General features: G+C 40.1%; 1 protein-coding gene across 22 annotated transcripts in view; it reads right to left on the bottom strand.

Moving 5' to 3' along the window:
- Positions 1–24,615, bottom strand: part of LMBR1 (limb development membrane protein 1) — a 242,939-nt gene that overhangs the window by 41,426 nt on the left and 176,898 nt on the right. The window lies entirely within an intron of this gene.

The raw sequence follows: 24,615 nt of genomic DNA, 5'->3' as shown, positions 1-24,615 counted from the left end.
CCACAGGAAGCAAGGGTCATCATGAAAAAGATGCCTGAGAACATCCTATCCTCCTCTGCTGCCGCCCTCCAGAGGAAATGCCCGTCCCCTCTCTTCATTCGGGTCTCTGTGCAAACGCCATCTCCTTGGAGAGGAAACTCTGACACCCCTACCTAAAACAGCTGGACCTTCTATGGCCTTCTATGCTAATTATGACTCTTCATAGCACACATAACCTGAATTTTTTTTCTGTCTTCCCCACTAGAATGTAGGTTCTGTAAGAATAGCAAGTTTGTTTCACCCCTATAATCCCAGTGCCTAGAATAATGTCTTATATGCACTTAATATTAGTATATATATATATTAATATTTAATATTAGTATTATATAACTGAATATATAATTTCCTTCCATAAAAAATTGTTAATCTGAGTTTAATACTTATAGGCTTCTAGAGTAAAAGGGCAAAGCAGGAAATATAGTAGAATAATATAATGTATGCACTGAAGTTACTTAAATTCACCTACACACATTTTTTCAAAAGTCTTTTCACTTAAATATAGGTTAGTCATTCTATTAAATGAGTACATGGCCAGGTCCAGTTAAAAATATTTATAAAATATTTATATAAATACAAGATATTTATAATATAAAAATATTTATTGGAAAAAATACATGAATGGTGAGATTTTTCTGACCACGGGTAGATAAATAAATCACATCATTCAGGTGTCAGTCAAGTGAGAGATAAAGGGAATGTCAACATTCTTCAAGAAAGAACGGAGAGAGCGACTTGGGGGCCAGATACAATTTAAACTACAAAGAATTAGAAGAAATAGTAACAGTCATCTATAGGACTATAGATACAAAATTATGTACCTCATCTTTTAAGGGTGATTTAAGGATTTTATGGGTGATTTCAAGAATAACTGACCATACTCAATTTACACTATCAGTTGACCTTTGAACTGAACTCTCATCCTCACTCAGATGCGATGCCATCATCTGCTGCAGGGAGCCTCTACAACAACAGCTTAGAGAGATAATGAAAAAACCAGCCAGGCGCCGTGTCTCATGCCTGTAATCCCAGCACTTTGGGAGGCCTAGGCGGGTGGATCATGAGGTCAAGACATCGAGAGATAATAAAAAAAAAAAAATAAACATCGTCATAAAAACAGGAGATCTCAAAAGTAGCTTTCCTGTAGTCACTACTACCCAGGACAAATGATGAAACTGAAAGACAATAATACACCAAAAATTTTTTTTTTGAGACGGAGTTTCGCTCTTGTTACCCAGGCTGGAGTGCAATGGCGCAATCTCGGCTCACTGCAACCTCCACCCCCTGGGTTCAGGCAATTCTCCTGCCTCAGCCTCCTGAGTAGCTGGGACTATAGGCACATGCCACCATGCCCAGCTAATTTTTTGTATTTTTAGTAGAGACAGGGTTTCATCAAGTTGACCACGATGGTCTCGATCTCTTGACCTCGTGATCCACCCGCCTCAGCCTCCCAAAGTGCTGGGATTACAGGCTCGAGCCACCGCGCCCAGCCCTACCAAAATATTTTTTAAAGGTAGATGATTAATGAAAACATACAATAAAATAGCTTTTTTAAAGAGGTAAAAACCCAGACACCAGAAGAGTACACAGCATCAGTCACACATGGTTATGATGATGATGGCAGCAGTTTCTCAGCTATTCACATTAATAAAACCTTACATTGTTAATATCTAATTGTAATTATAATAAAGTACCATCTCATTTAGCCTAGGAAGTGATCTTTAAACAAGATGTCGTCCTACCAAAACAAGCTTCAGTGGCTTCAGCCCAGAGATCCCAGATAAGTACTTGTATCGTTAAGAGCTAAAGAATCCTTTGAGAATCTGGTGAGAGCTATGAATCTTCACACAAAAAAAACCCACAGACACAGACACCCAAAATTTTACACAGCATGAAGCTCATTGATGGAGGAAATGGGAAATCCCAGAATCAAACTCTTGCCTAGATGTTCTATATGAGTCTTACCTGCTCTTGAAATTTTTTTGATCATGTACTACCATTAGTAAAAACAAAATTTGAGCATCTATACCCAGTATATGTGTATTGAATTATTTATAAGCTACAAATATACTATCCAATGACATCTTATATATAGACAAAACAAATACTTTAGAAATCCTAACAATAAATATAAATACAGGTTCCAATATTTCTTTCACACAGTCCAATAGCTTACTTTGTGAATGCATGGAAATGCACAAACTCCACTTTGGAAACCACTGGTTTATGGTCTGTGGTAGGTAACATGACCCGCGTCCTAGGTGTGACCACACTACCACATCATGAGAGTGAAGCCAGGAAGCTGAATGCATCATTACGGTAAGGATGGAAGACGCATTATGAAAACCAGGAAAGTGCTTTCACTAGAACTTCTTAGTGGACTCAACTTGGTATCTTGAGACTCAGGGTCAAGACCTAACATGGAACATCCAGGCAAAGAACAGTCTCTATCATCAGATGTTCTGGTTTCCAGGCTATTTCAGGTTGATTTCATAAACAGAAATCCAGGAACCTGCTGCTATAGTGCGCTGAAGAACTAGACAGATATTACTCCATAAAAACTAGTTCCAAGACATCATTGTGTTGAATTGAATATTTTTAAAAATCCGATAGATTGACTAACAGATTACTTTGACCAACAAACACAGTTCTTCAATTCTGAATATTTTCTGTAAAGACTGGACCGCAAGAAACCTTAAAAAAAAAAAAAGTCTCTAAAATTCTGCCTGAAAGGTTTCTGGCATGGCAGTAATTAGATTATAAAATGTACCTTTAAAATTAAAAGCACCAACAATTAAGAAAAGGTGACAATACTCAGACAAAGCTTTACTAGCAATCACCTGAAAAATGTAAAATACTTTGAAACTTATATTTCTGTAAAAGGTAAGAGTATTTTAAAAGCAAATATTGAAATATTTTTAAATACTACTAACTATAGGAAAGATCTAATGATCAAATGTTGTGGTTTAACTGCTTTAGTCAAATATTTAAATGCTATGCCCATTTGGAAGTTCGTCTTGTTAAAAGGTAAGTAAAATATACTCCAAGCAGGAAGCTTAGTAAGTTAAGCCATGGGTAAGCATAAGGTCACATTATCTAGATGATCTGTCAATAAAAAAATTCCTCATGACAAGCTGCACATCAGCTCCCCCACTAGAATTCAACTGAAAATATTTTATGCCTAATTCCTTGAATAATGATCTTTTTCTATTCATACCTAAAAAAGAACTAACATACAGAATAAAATCTCATTTAAGAAAGGGCTGGTTTCTCTACATACATTATTAGTCAATGGAATTTATGGTCTTGAGCCCACCTGAGTGAAATTCTACTTTTAGCAAGCCTATGCATCTTCCTAAAGCAGCAAAATATAGTTAAGAGAGAGTTTACAAAGCTGGACACAGAAAGGGATCATTAATGTGACTTTATCAATAAATTATCTATGTTGGCATATTACACAAACAGCTGAAATGAATGTCCACGGCTTTAATGTAAGATTACCAGAAAGAACACATGCATCTTGCTATTTAAAAAAAAAACAACATAGATTAAACATTCTTTGCTGAAATATCAGGATTACCATACTTTTTTCCTTCCGAACTCAAACAAAGGTTAGATTAAATTCTTATACTGTTTTCAAATCTCTTCGTCTAAACCAGACTTTTAAAATAATATTAACTAAGACAGTATTGGGGGGGTGGCAAAGAGTATGAAATAATAAAATCCACAATCATTTTAAAACAGGATAATTTAAATAGGCTCATTGCCAATTATTTTACTCATTCAAAAACGAAGTCATTGTAAAATGAAAGACGCTCCGCTTCTGGGACAGAATGAAAGATGATGCCATCGGAGCAAAGACTTCACCTTTTTTTTTCAGATGGAGTGTCGTGCTTGTCGCCCAGGCTGGAGTGCAATGGCGTGATCTCAGCTCACTGCAACCAAGGCCTCCTGGGTTCAAGTGATTCTCCTGCCTCAGCCTCCCAAGTAGTTGAGATTACAGCCGCCCATCATCATGCCCAGCTAATTTTTGTATTTTTAGTAGAAACGGGGTTTCACTATGTTGGCCAGTCTGGTTTTAAATTCCTGACTTTGGGTGATCCACCCACCTCGGCCTCCCAAAGTGCTGGGATTACAGACGTGAGCCACTACACCCAGCTGACTTTACCTTTTGACCAATCTTACTGTGCAAGTATATTTTCATGAAATATATCAACTAGAGATACTGACTTCAGGTGCCAGCCTATATGGAGTAAAACAGACCAGATTTTCACTCCCAACTAATAAACTAAAATACTGAACAAAGTATAAAAAACAACCATTTTCAAGACCCTAGACCAGGAAATGAAGAACAGTGACCACTGAGAGATGAGAAACAAGCAAGGTGGGCCTATGACTGCCACAGTTTACTGCCTAAAGAGAGAGTGCAGTGGAGAGAGAAGAGCAGAGGTGGGCTCCAGCCATCTCACTAAGCTGCTGAGATGCAGCTCGGAGCATAAGGATGACACAGTGGCCAGAGGGCTGCACAAAGGAAGAACCCAGCAGAGAACTGTCGAGCACATGCTTGTGGGGAGCAACTAATCAAGAAATGAAGCAGGTGACAGAATGAAGAGCAAAGACATTAAAACAGATGTTTTAACTACATTCCTTATTTCAAAAGCTAGAGGAAAGATAAAACTTGCTAAGTAGAGATATGAAAGATAAAAAACAGACTGAAATTGACCAGCTACAAAGGAAAATTATAATGTGGGATATGAAAAGTACACTAGGTGGGATCAATGGCAGATTAGACACCGTGGAAGAAGCTATTAAATTTAAAGACACAGCAATAAGAAAACAGAGCAAAATAAGAAAAGAATGAACAAAACATCAATGAACCATGACTTAATTTGAAATGTCTTAGGTACTTGTGATTAGAGTCCCTGAAGAAGAAGAAAGAGAGGATAAGAAAAAAGCTATTTGAAAATATAATAACTGAAAATCTTCAAATATGATGAAAATTAATAAAAGTATAATAAACTCAAAGAACAAGAAATCTACCAAAGCACATAATAATCAAACTGCTTAAAAGAAAAAATTTAAAAGCTGCCAAAAGAAAAGATCACATAAAATAAAAGAACAAAAATAATGATCACAGAAGATTTCTTGTCAAAAATTATGCAAATAAGATCATGGAGCAACATTTTTAAAGTACTGAAGGCAGGCCAGGGATGGTGGCTCAAGTATGTAATCCCAGCAGTTAGGAAGGCAAAGGCAGGTGGACCACTTGAGGCCAGGAGTTCAAGACCAGCCTGGCAAACATGGTGAAACCCTGTCTCTACTAAAAATACAAAAAAAAAAAAGCCAGGTGTCAGGGCTCATGTCTATAATCCCAGCTACGTGGGTGGCTGAGGCAGGAGACTCACTTGAACCTGGGAGAGGCAGATGCTGCAGTGAGCCAAGATCATGCCACTGTACTCCAGCCTGGGCCACAAAGCAAGACTCTGTCTCTAAATAAATAAATAAAGTACTGGAGGCAAAAAATAAAGTAGTCAATCTAAACTTCCATATCCAACAAAAATATCTTTCAAAAACAAGGAGAAATGGGCATTTCACACATACAAAAGATGAAAAATCTCATTATCAATAGGGCATATATTATTAAGAAACATTACAGGAAGTTGTTCAGGCAGAAAAAAATGTTATCAGAAGGAAATATAGATCTATCAAAGAAATAAAGAGCAACAAAAATGATCACTAGGTGGGTAATTATAAGAGACTTCTTTCATATTTAAAATTTCTTCAACAGATCACTATATAAAGCAAAAGCAGCTAATATATTTTGGGGTTTATAACATGTAGGAATAAAACTGATAACATTAGCACAGGAATGTCATCAGCAAAATGGCAGAATAGGAAAGCCCATTTTATAGCCCTTACTCACCTATAAAAACAACAATTAGATAGATACCCATGAATGGAAACAGTCTGGGAGAGTTCAAGAACCTAGGTAGGAAGATGCAACAACAGAGTGGAGAAAAAATTCAAAATCCACAGCACAGATCATACAGGAGGAACCTTTCCACACTGTCTGCATCATCCCATGGCCCAGACCCACACGGCTTGGCAATGAGAGGAAACTCCTCAGTCCAAGAATTCCCCTTGTGAAGGAAATGGAGAGTCACCAGCTTCTTCAGCCTTTTGGGGCACTGAAGGACCCACTTCAGTTTAACTGTCCTTATTTTTGAAAAGACTGACATAGCCAAGACATGTGGAACTAACTAGAAACAAGAGCAGAGGCCATCAACATCAGCAAAGTAGTGGTGCCATCGGTCACCAGCAGCCTGCATGAGGACTTGGGTGGGTTTTGCCACTAAGGAAACCAACAGCCATCACAGCCACTGCAAATGCCCTGCAGCTTTTGCCCCCAAGGATCTCACAATTTTTGCCAATGTGGACCCACCTGCCTTAGCCACTGTTCCCCCTGCACTGCTAGACCTACTCCAGTCATCATTACTAAAGACACTCCACTCCCAAGACCTAGCATGGCCAGTACACATGCCCACAGGATCCCACCACTGGCACTGACTCCAACTGCTGCACACTTGCTGCTGGTGGGAACTAGTCCCCAAAGCTGGTCTCTGATGTTTCATGCTTACTTACATTGCTGACCCTAGCCTCAGCCTATGCAGGCATGTTTACTGCTGAACCAAGAGGCAGCCTCAGGTTCCCAAAAGTTCTTGCAGCCATAAAGGACCTGCTGCTATAGATTTCACCAGTGAGGACCACCGTGCCTGAGACACCCCACACCCTTTGTCCCCACCCCCAGATTCAGAACTCCTCCCGATACCCTCACACTTGGCACTCCACATGCCACTATGGCTGGTGCAACAGTGTGCTCCAATGGGCTACCCAAGTCAGTAATCCCACACCTCCACTCCTGCGGGGGAAGATCTTTCCTCACCAAAGACAGTCCACAAGGTCAGAAGAGGTGACGTTTGGATGCCAACAAAAGGATACAGGAAACATGAAACACCAGGGAAACATGACACCACGAAAGGAACACAATACACATTCAGTAAAACCCTGCAGAAATAGAGACCCACGTATTGTCTGGCAAAGAATTCAAAGTACTCATTCTGAGCAAGTTCAGTAAGATACAAAAGAACACATATAGACAATTTTTTTAAATGGGGGGAAAAAAAACAAAATGAGTAGCTCAACAAAGAAATAAAAATATAAAGAATCCAAAGAAATTCTGGAGCTAAACAATACAATGATTGAACTAAAAATTCACCAGAACACTTCAACAGATATGATCAAGCAAAAGAAAGATTCCACAAACCTGAAGACAGGTCATCTGAAATTATCCAGTTGGAGAAGAAAGTAAAAATTAAAGAGTGAAGAAAGCTTGCAAAACTTATAGAATACTGGACTAGTCCTTTCTTGCACTGCTATACAGAAATACTTGAAACTGTAATTTATAAAGAAAAGAGGTCTGATTGGCTCATAGTTCCACAGGCTGTGCCAGGTAGCATGGCTGGGGAGGCCTCAGGAAACTTTCAATCAAGGCAGAGAAGCAGGCACATATGGCTGGAGGAGGAGGAAGAGAGCAAAGCGGGAGGTGCTACACACTTGAAACTACCAGATCTCTTAAGAACTCACTCTTATGAGAAAAGCAAGGGGGACATCTGCTCCCTTGATCCAATCACCTCCCACCAGGCCCCTCCTCTGACAACGGAGATTACAATTCAACATGAGGTTTTAGTGAGGACACAAATCCAGACCATAGCAAATACCATCCAGCAAACCAGTATATGTATTGGAGGTGTATCAGAGGAGAAGAGAAAGAGAAAAATCTTCAAAAAGCTTATTTAAAGCAATGAATCAGGAGAGCCTAATCTTTTGGCTTCCCTGGGTCACACTAGAAGAATAATTTGTCTTGGGTCACATATAAAATACACTAACACTAATGATAGCTGATGGACTTTAAAAAAATATATAACACACAAAAAATAGAAATGTTTTAAGAAAGTTCATGAATTTATGTTGGGCCACATGCGGTCTGCCAGCTGTGAGATGGACAAGCTTGAAATAAATAAACACTTCCCAAATCTGGGGAGGGATATAGACATACAGACTCAAAAAGCCTGAACATTCTCAAATAGCCCAAATATCAATGAGGTCCAATGAGACACATTACAACCAAACTGTAAAAAGTGAAAGAGAAGATTTAGAAAACATAAAGAAAAGAGTCATTCATCTCATAAAAGAAGACATATAAGACTATCAGTGGATTTTTCTGCAAAAACCTTATAGGCCAGGAAAGAGTGGGATAATATATTCGGAATATTGAAAGAAAAACTGACAAGCAAGAATACAATAATCTGCAAAGCTCTTTTTAAAAAATGAAAGGGAGATAAAGTCTTTCCCAGACAAAAACTGAGTGATTTTCACCACGTGACCCATCTGATAAAAAATGCTGTCAGGCATGGAAGGACCACTTGAGCTCAGGAGTTTGAGAACAACCTGGGCAACATGGCAAAACCCTATCTTTATAAAAAATACACAAATTAGCCAGGTAGGGTAATGTACACCTGGAATCCTAGTTACTTGTTGGGGGCACTGAGATGGGAGGACCACCTGAACCCAGAAGGTCACGGCTGCAGTAAGCCATGATCACGCCACTGCACTCTAACCTGGGCAGCTGAGTAAGGCCTTGTCTCAGGAAGGAGGGAGGGAGGGAAGGAAGGAAGGAAGGAAGGGAGGGAGGGAGGGAGGGAGGGAGGGAGGGAGGGAGGGAGGGAGGGAGGGAGGGAGGGGAAAAAGAAAAGAAAAAGAAATGCTTATGGGAGTACTTTATATGGAATTGGAAAAAGACAAGAAACGTGAAGGCATATGAAAACATAAATCTCACCAGTAAAAATAAATATATATTCAAATACAGAATATATAACACTGTAATGCTGATGCAAAATCACCTTTAACTCTAACATATCATAAAAGTTAAAATACAAAGTACTAAGAATAACAATAATGACAAAAATTTCCTAATGGAATCACAGCAAAAAAGAAACTGACTTTAAGAATCCAAAGCTGTGGGGACAGAGTATAAGTGTAGAGTGTCAGTCTGCAATTAAACATAAGTTGTTATCAAATTAAAACAGACAGTTATAACTGCAAGACTTACAAATGTCCCATGATAACCACAGAGGAAAAGCCTTTGGTAGAGACAAAAAAGATAAAGAGGAAGGAATCAACCATTACCAAAAAAAAAAAAATCATAAAATAAGACAGCAAGAGAGGAAGAAAAACAAAACCAAACCAGGCAAAAGACAGAAAACAACAAAACGGCAATAGTATGTCCTATTAATAATGACTTTAAGTGTAACTGATTAAACTTCCAGTCAAAATGCATAGAGGAGCTGAATGAATTGGGGGGGGGCGGGGGAGAGGAGCCAGTGATATGTTGTCTACAAGAGATTCATTTTACCTATAAAGACAGACATAGATTGAAAGCGAAGGAATGGAGCCCAGGAGTTCAAAGCTGCAGTGAGCTATGACTGGGCCACTGCACTCCAGCCTGGGCGACAGGGTGAGACCCATTAAGAAAGAAAGAAAAAGAAAAAAAAAAGTTAAAGAATGGAAAAAGATATTCCAAGCAAATGGTGACCAATAGAGAACAGGGGTAGCAATACTTAGACAAAATGGACGAAGAGTTAGAACATGTCATAAGAGAAAAAGAAGGTCATTATATAATGCTAATAGAGTAAAATCAAGAGAAAAAACAATTATAAATAGATGTATACACCCAACATCAAGGTATCTAAATGTAAAACAAATATTGACAACTAATAAGAGAGAAATTAACAGCAATACAATAATAGCAAGAGATTTGAAAACCTCACTTTTAATAATGGTAGAACATCCAGGCAGAAAACCAGTAAGAAAACAGCTGACTCAATAACATAAAATAAATGGACCTAATAGACATATACAGAACATTCCACATAAGAGCAACAATAACCATCTTTAGGACACATGATGTTAGGTCATAAAACAATTCTTAATACATTTAAGAACATTAAAATTATATCAAGTATCTCCTCAGACTACAATGGAATGACACTAGAAGTCAATGACAGAAAGAAAATAGGAAAAGTCACAAAAATGTGGAAACTAAACAATATACTTCCAAACACCAATTGGATAAAAGATTAAATCGAAAACATTTTCAAAAATACCCTTCATCAGAATAAAAAGAAAAAAAAAAACAAAAAAGAAAACAAACAAACAAAAAATACCCTGAATCAAAGAAAGAAGAAAACACAAATTACCAAAACATATGGATGTAGCAAAAACAGTACTAACAGGGAAATGTATAGCAATAAATGCCTACATTGAAAAAGGAGAAGGATCTCAAACAATCTAATTTTATGATCCAAGGAATTAGAAAAGAACAAACTAAACCCTAAGTTAGCAGAAGAAAGAAAATTATAAGGACGGAAGCAGAAATAAATGAATTAGAAAAGATAAAAACATTAGAAAAATCAACAAGAGTTGTCCATTTTCAAAGGTAAAAGTGACAAACCCTTAGCTAGACTAAGTGAAAGTCAGAAATAACTAAAGTAAGAAATAAAAATAGAGATATTCCAACAAATGACACAAATAAAAAAGATCATAAGGAATTATTATGAACCACTAAATGCCAACAAATTGGATAACCTAAAAGAAACAGATAAATTCCTAGAAACATACAATCTGCCCAGACTAAATCTAGAAGAAATAGAAAACCTGAATAAACTAATAAACAAGAGATTGAATCACTAATCAGAACTTTCCACCAAAGAAAAGCCCAGGACCACATGGTTTTAAAAGGTAAATCTGACCAGATGATTCAAAGAAAAATTAAAATGAACCCTTCATAAACTGTTCCAAAAATAGAAGATGAAGGTAAACTTCCAAATTCATTTTACAAGGCCAGCATCACCCTAATTCCAAAGCTAATAAAAAGGCAACACAAGAAAAGAAAACTACAGGGCAGTATTCCCAATGAACACAGATGCAAAACTCCTCAAAACAATGCTAGCAAACCTAACTCAATAGCACATCCATAGGCTCATACGCCCTAGCCAAATGGGGCCAATGTATTGCTGGGATGAAAGTCTGGTTCAACATACGAAGGTCAATCAATGTGGCATACCACACTAACAGAACGAAAGACAAAAGCACATGCTTATCTCACTAGATATAGAAAAGAGCAACTGACAAAATTCAATATACTTTCATGATAAAAACTCAAAAAAATAGGTGAAGAAGGAATTTATCTCACCATAACAGAGGCATTTTTTTTTTTAAAGAGATGGAATCCTACTCTGCCACCCAGGCTGGAATGCAGAGCCTCAATCTCCTGGGAAGTGATCCCTCTCACCTTAGCCTCCCAAGTAGTTGGAAATATAGATGCATGTAACCATGCCAGGTGAATTTTTGTATTTTCTGCAAAGACAGGGTCTCATTTTCTTGTCCAGGCTAGTCTTGAACACCTGGACTCAAGCTATCCACCCACCTCGACCTCTCAAAGTGCTGGAATTACAGGCATAAGCCACTGCGGCTGGCCAAGGTAATACATACTTTTAAAAACCCACAGCGGGGAGGAATCAAGATGGCGCTGTGAGAACAACCCAGGATTGGAGCTCTTGTTGAATCCGCGGAGAGGTGAGTCGGAGCTGCATTTCCAGACTGATCTTTGTTGCCCACAGAACGAGGAAATTCCCAAGTATAAAGGAGACGCGGGACACCAGGCAGTACCTCTGCCTGGCGAAGCCGGCGGCCGTGGTGGCGGCGGCCGGCCCTACCCAGCACTCCCCACAGGGCGCGCTTCTCCGGGTGCCCTGTTGAACCGGCAACCTGAGACTTGAGAGGGCTGGACTTGAGACTGAACGAGACTTGGACAGTGGGCCAGCCCAGGGGATTGCAGGGACAGAGTGTTTGGGATAGCCCAGTGGGACGAACAAAACCGCGATTTCAAACGATCCCGAGCAGACGGTCCGAGGCGCTCTGTGGGGGAGGGGCGTCCACCATTACCGAGGCAACTTGCCCCAACTGAGATACACGCCCACTGCTGACGCAGCCAGCCATTGCCGAGGCAACCCGTCCCTACTGAGATACACACCCACTGCTGACGCAGCCTGCCGTTGCCGAGGCAACCCGCTACAACAGAGAGACTCCGCCGCAGGGCGTGGCGGAGACCACAGCAGAACAGCAGAGCCTGCAGCAATAGGGTGAACCTCACAACAGCAGGGCGGAGCCTTGGCAGACAAACAGTGGCTAGTCTGCCTCCTAGCTGGGCAGGACACCTCAAAGGACATCCAAATATAAAGCCCGAACCCCCCAACACAGAGCATTTGAGAAAAAAAGGGTTTTTTTAATGAGCTCTGTTGCAGCAGAATCAAACATAGCAGCCTAACAGCCCTGAATGAACAACAGAGCTCACAGCTCAGCACTTGAGCTCCTATAAAGTACAGACTGTCTCCTCAAGCAGCTCCCTGACCCCTCTATATCCAAAAGACTGACATTTGGCAGGCATCATCCTGGGACAAAGATAGCAGAAAAAGAAACTGGTAGCATCCCTCGCTGTGCCACAGCTGCTAGAGGTGCACCCCAGACAGGCAGGGCCTGGAGTGGACCTCAGCAGTCATACAGCGAAGAAGCTAGACTGGTAGAAGGAAAATCAAGTAACAGAAATACTTCATCATCAACAATCTGGGTGTCCACTCACAGACCCAATCGAAAAGTCAGCAACTACACAGACGACAAGCGAATAAATCCACAAAGATGGGAAGAAACCAGCGAAAAAAGGAGGAAAACACCCAAAACCAGAACACCTCACCTCCTAGAAAGGACCAAAACTCCTCACCAGCAAGGGAACAAAGCTAGACGGAGAATTACTCTGATGAAATGACGGAATTAGACTTCAGAAGGTGGATAATGAGAAACTTTTGTGAGCTAAAAGAACATGTATTAAATCAATGCAAAGAAACTAAGGAACTTGAAAAAAGATATGAGGAAATGATAACAAGAATGGATAACTTAGAGAGGAATATGAATGAATTAAAGGAGCTGAAAAACACAATACGAGAACTTCGCGAAGCATGCACAAGTTTCAATAGCCGAATTGACCAAGCAGAAGAAAGAATATCTGAAGTCGAAGACCAACTCAATGAAATTAAATGAGAAACCAAGATTAGAGAAAAAAGCACAAAAAGGAATGAACAAAGTCTCCAAGAAATGTGGGACTATGTGAAAAGACCTAACCTACGTTTGATAGGTGTACCAGAAGGGGACAAAGAGAATGAATCCCAGCTGGAAAATACTCTTCAGGACATCATCCAGGAAAATTTCCCCCACCGAGCAAGACAGGCCAACACTCAAATGCAGGAAATACAGAGAACACCACAAAGATATTCTGCAAGAAGAGCAACCCCAAGGCACATAATCGTCAGATTCAACAAGGTTGAAATAAAGGAGAAAATACTAAGGGCATCCAGATAGAAAGGTCGGGTCACCCACAAAGGGAAGCCCATCAGACTCACAGCAGATCTCTCGGCAGAAACACTACAAGCCAGAAGAGAGTGGGGGCCAATATTCAACATTCTTAAAGAAAAGAACTTTCAACCCAGAATTTCATATCCAGCCAAACTGAGCTTCAGAAGTGAAGGAAAAATAAAATCCTTTGCGAACAAGCAAGTACTCAGAGATTTTGTCACCACCAGGCCTGCTTTACAAGAGCTCCTAAAAGAGGCACTACACATAGAAAGGAACAACCAGTACCAGCCATTCCAAAATCACACTAAATGCTAAAGAGCATCAACATAATGAAGAATCTACAACAACTAACAGGCAAAACAGCCACTTAGCATCAAAATGGCAGTATCAAATTCACACATAACAATATTAACCCTAAATGTAAATGGACTAAATGCACCAATCAAAAGACACAGACTGGAAAATTGGATAAAAATCCAAAACCCTTCAGTGTGCTGTATCCAGGAAACCCATCTCACATGCAAGGATACACAAAGGCTCAAAATAAAGGGATGGAGGAAGATTTACCAAGCAAATGGAGAGCAAAAAAAAGCAGGAGTTGCAATTCTCATCTCTGATAAAATAGACTTTAAAGCAACAAAGATCAAAAGAGACAAAGAAGGCCATTACATAATGGTAAAAGGATCGATACAACAAGAAGAGCTAATGATCCTGAACATATATGGACCCAATGCAGGAGCACCCAGATACATAAGGCAAGTTCTTAATGACTTACAAAGAGACTTAGACTCCCACACAATAATAGTGGGAGACTTTAACACTCCACTGTCAATATTAGACAGATCAACCAGACAGAAAATCAACAAGGATATCCAGGGCTTGAACTCAGACCTGGAGCAAGCAAACCTGATAGACATTTACAGAACTCTCCACCCCAAATCCACAGAATACACATTCTTCTCAGCACCACATCACACCTACTCAAAAATTGACCACATAATTGGAAGTAAAGCACTGCTCAACAAATGTAAAACAACTGAAATCATAACAAACAGCCTCTCAGACCATAGTGCAATCAAGTTAGAACTCAGAATACAGAAACCAACCCAGAACCGCACAGCTTCATGGAAACTGAACAACTGGCTCTTGAATGTTGACTGGGTAAACAATGAAATGAAGACAGAAATAAAGAAGTTCTTCGAAACCAATGAGAACGAAGACACAACATGCCAGAACCTCTGGGACACATTTAAAGCAGTCTCTAGAGGAAAGTATATAGCAATAAGTGCCCATATGAGGAGAATGGAGAGATCCAAAATTGACACCCTATCATCAAAACTGAAAGAGCTAGAGGAGCAAGATCAAAAAAACTCAAAACCCAGCAGAAGACAAGAAATAACTAAGATCAGAGCTGAACTGAAGGAGACTGAGACACGAAAAACCCTTCAAAAAATCAATAAATCCAAGAGCTGGTTTTTTGAAAAGATCAACAAAATAGACAGACAACTAGCCAGATTGATTAAAAATAAAAGAGAGAACAACCAAATAGATGCAATAAAAAATGATAAAGGGGAAATCACCACAGATTCCACAGAAATTCAAACCATCATCAGAGAATATTATAAACAACTCTATGCACATAAACTAGTAAACCTGGAAGAAATGGATAAATTCCTGGACTCCTGTGTCCTCCCAAGCCTAAACCAGGAGGAAGCTGAAACTATGAATAGACCAATAACAAGGTCAGAAGTCGAGGCAGCAATTAAGAGCCTACCACTCAAAAAAAGCCCAGGTCCAGACGGGTTCACAGCCGAATTCTACCAGACACACAAAGAGGAGCTGGTACCATTCCTTCTAAAACTATTTCAAACAATCCAAAAAGAGGGAATCCTTCCCAAATCATTTTACGAGACCAACATCATTCTGATACCAAACCCCAGCAGAGACCCAACAAGAAAAGAAAACTTCAGGCCAATACCCATGATGAACATAGATGCAAAAATCTTCAATAAAATATTGGCAAGCCGATTGCAACAGCAAATCAAAAAACTTATTCATCATGATCAAGTAGGATTCATTCCAGGGATGCAAGGCTGGTTCAACATATGCAAGTCTATCAACGTAATTCACCACATAAACAGAACCAAAAATAAAAACCACATGATTATCTCAATTGACGCAGAGAAGGCATTTGACAAAATTCAACAGCCCTTTATGATAAAAACCCTCAATAAACTCGGTATAGATGGAACGTATCTCAAAGTAATAAAAGCTATTTATGACAAACCAACAGCCAATATCATACTGAATGGGCAAAAACTGGAAGCATTCCCTTTGAAATCGGGCACTAGACAAGGATGCCCTCTTTCACCACTCCTATTCAATATAGTACTGGCAGTCCTAGCCAGAGCAATCAGGCAAGAAAAAGAAATAAAGGGTGTTCGAATAGGAAAGGTGGAAGCCAAACTGTCTCTATTTGCAGACGACATGATAGTATACCTAGAAGACCCCATCGCCTCAGCCCAAAAACTCCTGAAACTGATAAGCAACTTCAGCAAAGTCTCAGGATATAAAATCAATGTGCAAAAATCACAAGCATTCGTCTACACCAATAACAGACTTAAAGAAAGCCAAATCAAGAACGAACTGCCATTCGCAATTGCTACAAAAAGAATAAAATACCTTGGAATACAACTCACAAGGAACGTAAGGGACCTCTTCAAGGAGAACTACAAACCGCTGCTCAACGAAATCAGAGAGGACACAAACAGATGGAGAAACATTCCATGTTCATGGTTAGGAAGAATTAATATCGTGAAAATGGCTATACTGCCCAAAGTAATTTACAGAATCAACGCTATCCCCATCAAGCTACCATTGACTTTTTTCACAGAACTGGAAAAAACCACCATGAACTTCCTATGGAACCAAAAGAGAGCCCACATAGCCAAGTCAATTCTAAGCAAAAAGAACACAGCGGGGGGCATCACACTACTGGATTTCAAACTATACTACAAGGCTACAGTAATCAAAACAGCATGGTACTGGTACCGAAACAGAGATATAGACCAATGGAACAAAACAGAGGCACCGGAGGCAACACAACATATCTACAACCATCCAATCTTTGATAAACCTGACAAAAACAAGCAATGGGGAAAGGATTCCCTGTTTAACAAATGGTGTTGGGAAAACTGGCTAGCCATGTGCAGAAAGCAGAAACTGAACCCCTTCCTGACACCTTACACTAAAATTAACTCCAGATGGATTAAAGACTTAAACATAAGACCTGGCACGATAAAAACCCTAGAAGGAATCTAGGCAAAACTATCCAGGACATAGGAGTAGGCAAGGACTTCATGAACAAAACACCAAAAGCATTGGCAACAAAAGCCAAAATAGACAAATGGGACCTAATCAAACTCCACAGCTTCTGCACGGCAAAAGAAACAGTCACTAGAGTGGATCGGCAACCAACAGAATGGGAAAAAATTTTTGCAGTTTACCCATCTGACAAAGGGCTGATATCCAGAATTTACAAAGAACTCAAACAGATTTACAGGAAAAAAACAAACAAGCCCATTCAAAAGTGGGCAAAGGATATGAACAGACACTTTATGAAAGCAGACATATATGAGGCCAACAATCATATGAAAAAATGCTCATCGTCACTGGTCATCAGAGAGATGCAAATCAAAACCACACTGAGATACCATCTCACGCCAGTTAGAATGGCGATCATTAAAAAATCTGGAGACAACAGATGCTGGAGAGGATGTGGAGAAAAAGGAACACTTTTACACTGTTGGTGGGAGTGTAAATTAGTTCAACCATTGTGGAAGACAGTGTGGCGATTCCTCAAGGCCTTAGAAATAGAAATTCCATTTGACCCAGCAATCCCATTACTGGGTATATATCCAAAAGACTATAAATCGTTCTACTATAAGGACACATGTACACGAATGTTCATTGCAGCACTGTTTACAATAGCAAAGACCTGGAATCAACCCAAATGCCCACTGATAATAGACTGGATTGGAAAAATGTGGCACATATACACCATGGAATATTATGCAGCAATCAGAAATGATGAGCTTGTGTGGTTTGTAGGGACATGGATGAATCTGAAGAACATCATCCTCAGCAAACTGACACAAGAACAGAAATTGAAACACCGCATATTCTCACTCATAGGCGGGTGATGAAAAATGAGAACACATGGACACAGAAAGGGGAGTACTAAACACTGGGGTCTATTGGGGGGAAAAGGGGAGGGCCAGTGGGAGGGGGAGGTGGGGAGGGATAGCCTGGGGAGAAATGCCAAACATGGGTGAAGGGGAAAAGGAAAGCAAAGCACACTGCCATGTGTGTACCTACGCAACTGTCTTGCATGCTCCGCTCATGTACCCCAAAACCTAAAATCCAATAAAAAATTAAAAAAAAAAAAAAAAAAAAAAAACCCACAGCTAACATTATACTCAATGGGAAGAAACTGAAAACTTCTAAGGTCTGGAAGGCAAGGATGTCCATTCTTGCCACTACTATTCAACATAGCACTGGAAGTCCTAGCCAGAGCAATCAGGTTAGAAAAGCTTTAAAAATCCATCCAAACAGGCAGGGAAAAGGTAAAATGACCTGCATGTGCAGGTGAAATGATCATATAGGTAGAAAATCCTAAGGACTCCATTGAAAAAAACTATTAAAATAAACAAATTCAGTAAAATTACAGATTACAAAATCAACATACAAAATCAGTGGAATTTCTATACACCTAAGAATGGACTATCCAAAAAGGAAATTAACAAAATAATTCTACTTGCAATAGCATCAGAAAGAACGTTATAATAATAAACTCAACAACTTAGATGAAATAAATTCCTTAAAAGACACTAACGAAGTTCACTAAAGACCTAAACAAAATAAACAAAGTACAAACAAGAAAAATTAAAGATGTCAATCTCTCCAACCTGTTTTACAGATGACACAATCCCAGTCAAAATTTCAGCAGACTTTTTATAGAAAATGACTCGCTAATTTTAAAAGTTACGTGAGAATACAAAGGACTTAGAATTAACTAAAACAACTGAGAAATAACATAACGTGTCGAGGCCAGATGTCTCAACCCTTTGGGAGGCTGAGTTGAGAAAATCACTTGAGGCAGGAGTTTGAGATCAGCCTGGGCAACATAGCAAGAATCAAAGTCTAAAAGAAAATAAAAAATTAGATGGCCATGGTGGTGAATGCCTGTAGTCCTAACTACTAGGAGGCTTAGGCAGGAGGATTGCTTGATACCAAGAGGTCATGGCCACAATGACCTATAATCATACCACTACACTCCAGCATGGGTGACAGAACAAGACTTTGTCTTCAAAACAAACCGTATTAGTCTGTTCTCACACTGCCATAAAGAATTACTTTAGATGGGATAATCTATAAAGAAAAGAGGTTTAATTGGCTCATCGTTCCATGGCTGTAGAGGAAGCATGATGCTGGCATCTGCTCAGTTTCTGGGAAAGTCTAAGAAAACCTGCAATAATGGGGAAAGTGAAGGAGAAACAGGCAGGCACATCTTATATGGCTGGAGCAGGAGCAAGGGGTTGTGGGAGGTGCCAAATACGTTTAAACAACCAGATCTCACAAGAACTCACTATTGCCGTGACAGCAGCACCAAGATAGATGGTGTAAAACCATGAGAAACAGCTCCCAAAATCCAGTCATCTCCCACCTGACCCTACCTCCAACACTGGGTATCACAACTGAATATGAGATCTGGTGAGAACACAGATCCAAACCACATCACACACACACACATGACAATTTTTCAAAAAGCTAAAGAGCTTCTATTACCTGATGTCAAGTCTTACGATCAATCTACTGTAGGCCAGACAGTACAGTACTGATGTAAAGAAAAAAAGACACTGATGAGGGAAAAAAAAGAGAGAGAGTGCCCAGAAACAGAAGTATATCCACACATATGTGGACAACTAATTCTCAATGAAAATCCAAAAGTAATGCAGTGGAAAATGAATAAAGTTTTCAAGCAATAATGCTGGAATAATTGGCTACCAATAGGAAAAAAAAAAAACCTCCAATCTATATGTCATACTATATTCAAACATTAACTCAAAATAAGTTATGGACCAAAGCGTAGAAACTAAATGCATGAAACTTCTAGAAGAAAACATACAGGACAGTCTTTGTGATCTCGGGTTAGAGAAAAATTTAGCAGATTATGACATCAAAAGTGCAATCCATAAAAGAAAATGTAATAAATTTGACTTCTTTGAAATTAAGAATGTCTGCTCATTCAAAGATACTGTTAGGAGAATGAGAAGACAGGCACTGAATGAAAGAAATATTTACAAGTCACAGGTCTTGATAAAGAACTTTTACTAAGAATATATGAACAGCATTCAAAGAACAAGAAAATAAATCTAATCTTTAAAAATATCAAAAGATGTTAATAGACACTTTGCCAAATAAAATATACAACAGTGTATCAGTCTGTTTTCACACTGCTGATAAAGAAGGAAACTGCAAAGAAAAACAGGTTTAATGGAATCACAGTCCCACATGGCTGGGAAGGCCTCACAATCATGGTGGAAGGCAAAAGGCACTTTCTCACACAGAGGCATCAAGACAGAATGAGAGCTTGTACTGGGAAGCTTCTCTTTTTAAAATCATCAGGTCTCATGAGACTTATTCACTATCACAAGAACAGCATAGGCAAGACCTGCCCCCACGATTCAATTACCTCCCACTGGGTCCCTCTCACAACACATGAGAATTCAAGACGAAATTCGGGTGGGGACACAACCAAACCATATCATTCTGCTACTGGCCCCTCCCAAATCTCAAGTCCTCACATTTCAAAATCAATCACACCTTCCCAATAGTCTCCTGAAGTCTTAACTCATTTCAGCATTAACTCAAAAGTCTACCGTCCAAAGTCTCATCTGAGACAAGGCAAGTCCCTTCTGCCTATGAGCCTGTAAAATCAAAAGCAAGTTAGTTACTTCCTAGATACAATGGGGATAAAGTCACTGGGTAAATACAGCCATTCCAAATGGGAGAAACTAGTCAAGACAAAGACACTACAGGCCCCACACAAGTCCAAAATCCAGCGGGCAGTCAAATCTTAAAGCTCCAAAATGATCTCCTTTGACTCCATATCCCGCACATCCAGGTCATGGTGATGCAAGAGGTGGGTTCCCATGGTCTTGGGCAGCTCTGCCTCTGTGGCTTTGCAGGGTACAGCCTCCCTCCCAGCTGCTTTCACGGCTGGTGTTGAGTGTCTGTGGCTTTTCCAGACTCACAGGGCAAGCTGTCAGCAGATGTACCATTCTGGGGTCTGGAGGATGGTGGCTCTCTTCTCACAGCTCCACTAGGCAGTGCCCCAGTAGGGACTCTGTGTGGGGACACCAACCCCACATTTCCCTTTCGCATTGCCCTAGCAGAGGTTCTCCATGAAAGCCCCATCCTTGTAGCAAACTTCTGCCTGGGCACCCAAGTGTTTCCATACATTTTCAATCTAGGCAAAGGTTCCCAAACCTCAACTCTTGACTTTTGCAGACCACAGCTCAACACCACATGGAAGCTGCCAAAGCTTGGGGCTTTCGCCCTCTGAAGCAACAGCCCAAGCTGTACCTTGGCCCCTTTAGTCATGGTTGGAGAGGTGGGACACAGGGCACCAAGTTGCTAGACTGCACACAGAAGAGGAACCCTGGGTCCAGCCCACAAAACCACTTTTTCCTCCTAAACCTCCCAGCCTGTGATGGGAGGGGCTGTTGCAAAGGTTTCTGACAGCCCTTGAGACATTTTCCACATTGTCTTGGTGAATAAAATTCAGCCCCTCGTTACTTATGCAAATTTCTGCAGCTGGCTTGAATTTCTCCTTAGAAAATGGAATCTTCTTTTTGATTGCACTGCCAGGCTGTAAATTTTCCAAACTTTGATGCTGTTTCCCTTTTAAAACTGAATGCCTTTAATAGCACCCAAGTCACCTCATAACGCTTTGCACATGGTAACATTCAGCATCCCTTCATCATGAGAGCCCTCAACTCGTCAGGCACGCAAAGAGCGTACCTCAAAATAATGAAGACCATATACAGCAGTCCCACAGCCCACATCATAAGAACTAGAAAAAGACAAGGATGTTGATTTCTACCACTTCTATTCAACATAGTACTGAAAGTCCTAGCCAGAGCAATCAGGCAAGAGAAAGAAATAAAAGGCACCCAAATTGGTAAAGAGGAGATTAAGTTATCCCTGTTTATTCATGGTATGATCTCTTATCTGTAAAAACTTAATAACTCTCCTCCACAAAAAAACTCTTAGATTTGATAAATAAATTCATTAAAGTTTCAAGATACAAAATCAATGTACAAAAATCAGCTGCATTTCTATACAAAAAAAGAAAAAACTATCCTGCTGAGTAGAAAATCAAGAAGGTGAGCCCATTTACAAGAGCCAGGAAAAAAAAAAAGGAGGAAACCCTAATGTGCAGTTCTCACTTGGAAAGACAGAACAGCGTGTGGAGACTCATACCATGAACTTTTGCTCCAAGAACACTATAGGAATGTAACATGAAAATGGAAAGAATTCATGGACCATTTAAAAGCAGCAGCATACCACTGCAAATACCATGAGACGGGCGAAAAACTGAGTTCCCAATATGTGAGGTGGGGAAAACCTGCCTCTGAACACATATCCTCACTGAGGTAGCTGAAAATCCAGATCATGGGAAAAGGATTTAACCTTACTTAGAGTTGAAATAGATTTAGGGAGCCACATGAAAAATAAAAGTGGCATCAGTGGCAGGAAGAACCTTGTAGGCACTCCCAGTCTCCAGCGCAAGCCCAGGGAAGCCATCCCTGACTATATCTCACAGGGGCCCCTGGGAAAGGTAGACAGTGGAATTAAGAAGGGCTCACAGGCTAAAAGAAGCTTCCAACTGAAATCTGTAATAATTCTGATGGGGCACAAATTTTACTGACTAGAATCTGGTGGGGGGCAGGGTGCAAATGGGAACTGCTGCAGATATGAGTGCAGAAGCCACAACCAAGAGTGTGGGCAGATGGGGAAGGGTAAAGCCTGAAAGCCATGATTGCTTTCTCAGCAGGGAAGTTTATGTCCTAGGGCAAGGTCTGAGGTAGGCACTGCAGGAGAGAGACCAGCTTTGCCAACTGCATGGGAGTTGGATGAGGTCTTTCACTACTGGCTCTCCCCAACTTTCCTGGAAAACTATATAACACACCATAGGTGGCCAGGTTCCCTTCTGGAACATAACCTCATTGGCCCGAGAATCACCCCACAACAACCACAGAGGCAAGCCCTGACCAGGGAGAATCTGAACCCAGACCCACCTAACCCTGCCCCCAACTGATGCTATATCTACCTACTCTGGTAGCCAAACACAAAAGATATAAACTCTTGGGAGCTTTATGGCCCCACCCATAGCCTGAGAAACCAGAAAACTTGCCCTGGTCAACTTGGGGGAAGCTTAGATACCTCTACTACTATTGCAGCTGGCACTCTCTTGAAAGTGAGGCTAACCAACTGACCAACCAGCTCAGGCCATTACAGCAACTCATGACAGAATAACACTGCTCCCAGGAAGGAGAAAACAAAAGCTAATTCCACGGCCTGCAACATCCTGGCTAAACAGAGGTTCTGCGTCTGTCCACATGACTAGCATTCAAGAAACGAAACATACTAAACACATCCACAACCAAGAACTCTCACAGAGTCTACATCATTTCCCTGCCAACTCCACCACAGCAGATGCTGGTATCCACAGCTGGGAGACCTGAAGACAGACCACATCACAAGACTCTTTGCAGGCATTCCCCAGCACCAGCCCAGAGCCTGGTAGCCCTGCTGGGTAGCTAGGCCCAGAAGAACAGTAACAATCACTGCAGGCTGGCTCTCAGGAAGCCCCAGCACGGGGAAGGGGAGAATCCCTGTCAAGGGATCACCCCATGGAACAAAAGAATTTGAACAGCAGGTCTTGAGTTCCAGACCTTTCCAATGAACTAGTCTACCCAAATGAAAAGGAACCAGAAAAGTAATTCTGGTAATATGACAAAACAGGGTTCTATAACATAGACATCATAAAGAAAAAACAATCACAACTTCTAGAAATGAAAAACACACTTAGAGAAATACCAAATGCACTGGAAAGTTTCAACAGTAGACTGGAACAAGTAAAAAAAAGAACTTCAGATTTCAAAAACAAGGCTTTCAAATTAACCCAATCAGGCAAAGACAAAGAAAAAAGAATTTAAAAACTAAAAAAAACCTCCAGGAAATTTGGGATTATGCTAAATGCCCAAATGAGAAATTAGTGTTCCTAAGGAAGAAGAGAAATCTAAAAGTTTGGAAAACTTATTTGAGGGAATAACTGAGGAAAACTTCCTGACCTTGCTAGAAATATAAACGTCCAAATACAAGAAGCTCAAAGAACACCTGGGAAATTCATCACAAAACAAGTCATCAAGTCACCTAAAGTTAAAATGACGGAATCTTAAGAGGTGTGAGACTAATGCATCAGGTAATCTATAAAGGAAAATCTACCAGATGAACAGCATATTTTTCAGCAGAAACTTTTAAGCCAGAAGGAGGGACTGGGGTCCAATCTGTAGCCCCCGAAACAAAATAATTGTTTCAGCCAAGAATTTTGTATCCAGCAAAATTAAACTTCATAAATGAAGGAGAAAAACAAAGAAATACCTAGGAGAATATTTAGTAAACAAGGAGCTGAAAGATATCTTCAACAACAATTTTTAAAAAACTACAGAAACACTAGTGAAAGAAAAAGTGGATAACACAAACAAACTAGAAAAAACTACCCTAAAATGTACATGGAACCAAAAAAGAGCATGAATAGCCAACGTAATCCTAAGGAAAAAGGACAAATCCTAAGGAAAAAGGACATCACCTTACCTAACTTCAAATTACACTACAAGAATACAGTAACCAAAAGAGTTTGGTACTGGTATAAAAACAAACACATAGATCAATGGAGCAGAATGGAAAATCCCAAAATAAAGCCAC

The sequence above is a fragment of the Callithrix jacchus genome, chromosome 11 (assembly GCF_049354715.1).
Source record: "Callithrix jacchus isolate 240 chromosome 11, calJac240_pri, whole genome shotgun sequence".
Lineage (NCBI taxonomy): Eukaryota > Metazoa > Chordata > Mammalia > Primates > Cebidae > Callithrix > Callithrix jacchus.
The sequence above is the reverse complement of the archived record's forward strand: the minus strand, read 5'-3'. Positions and strand labels throughout refer to the sequence as shown.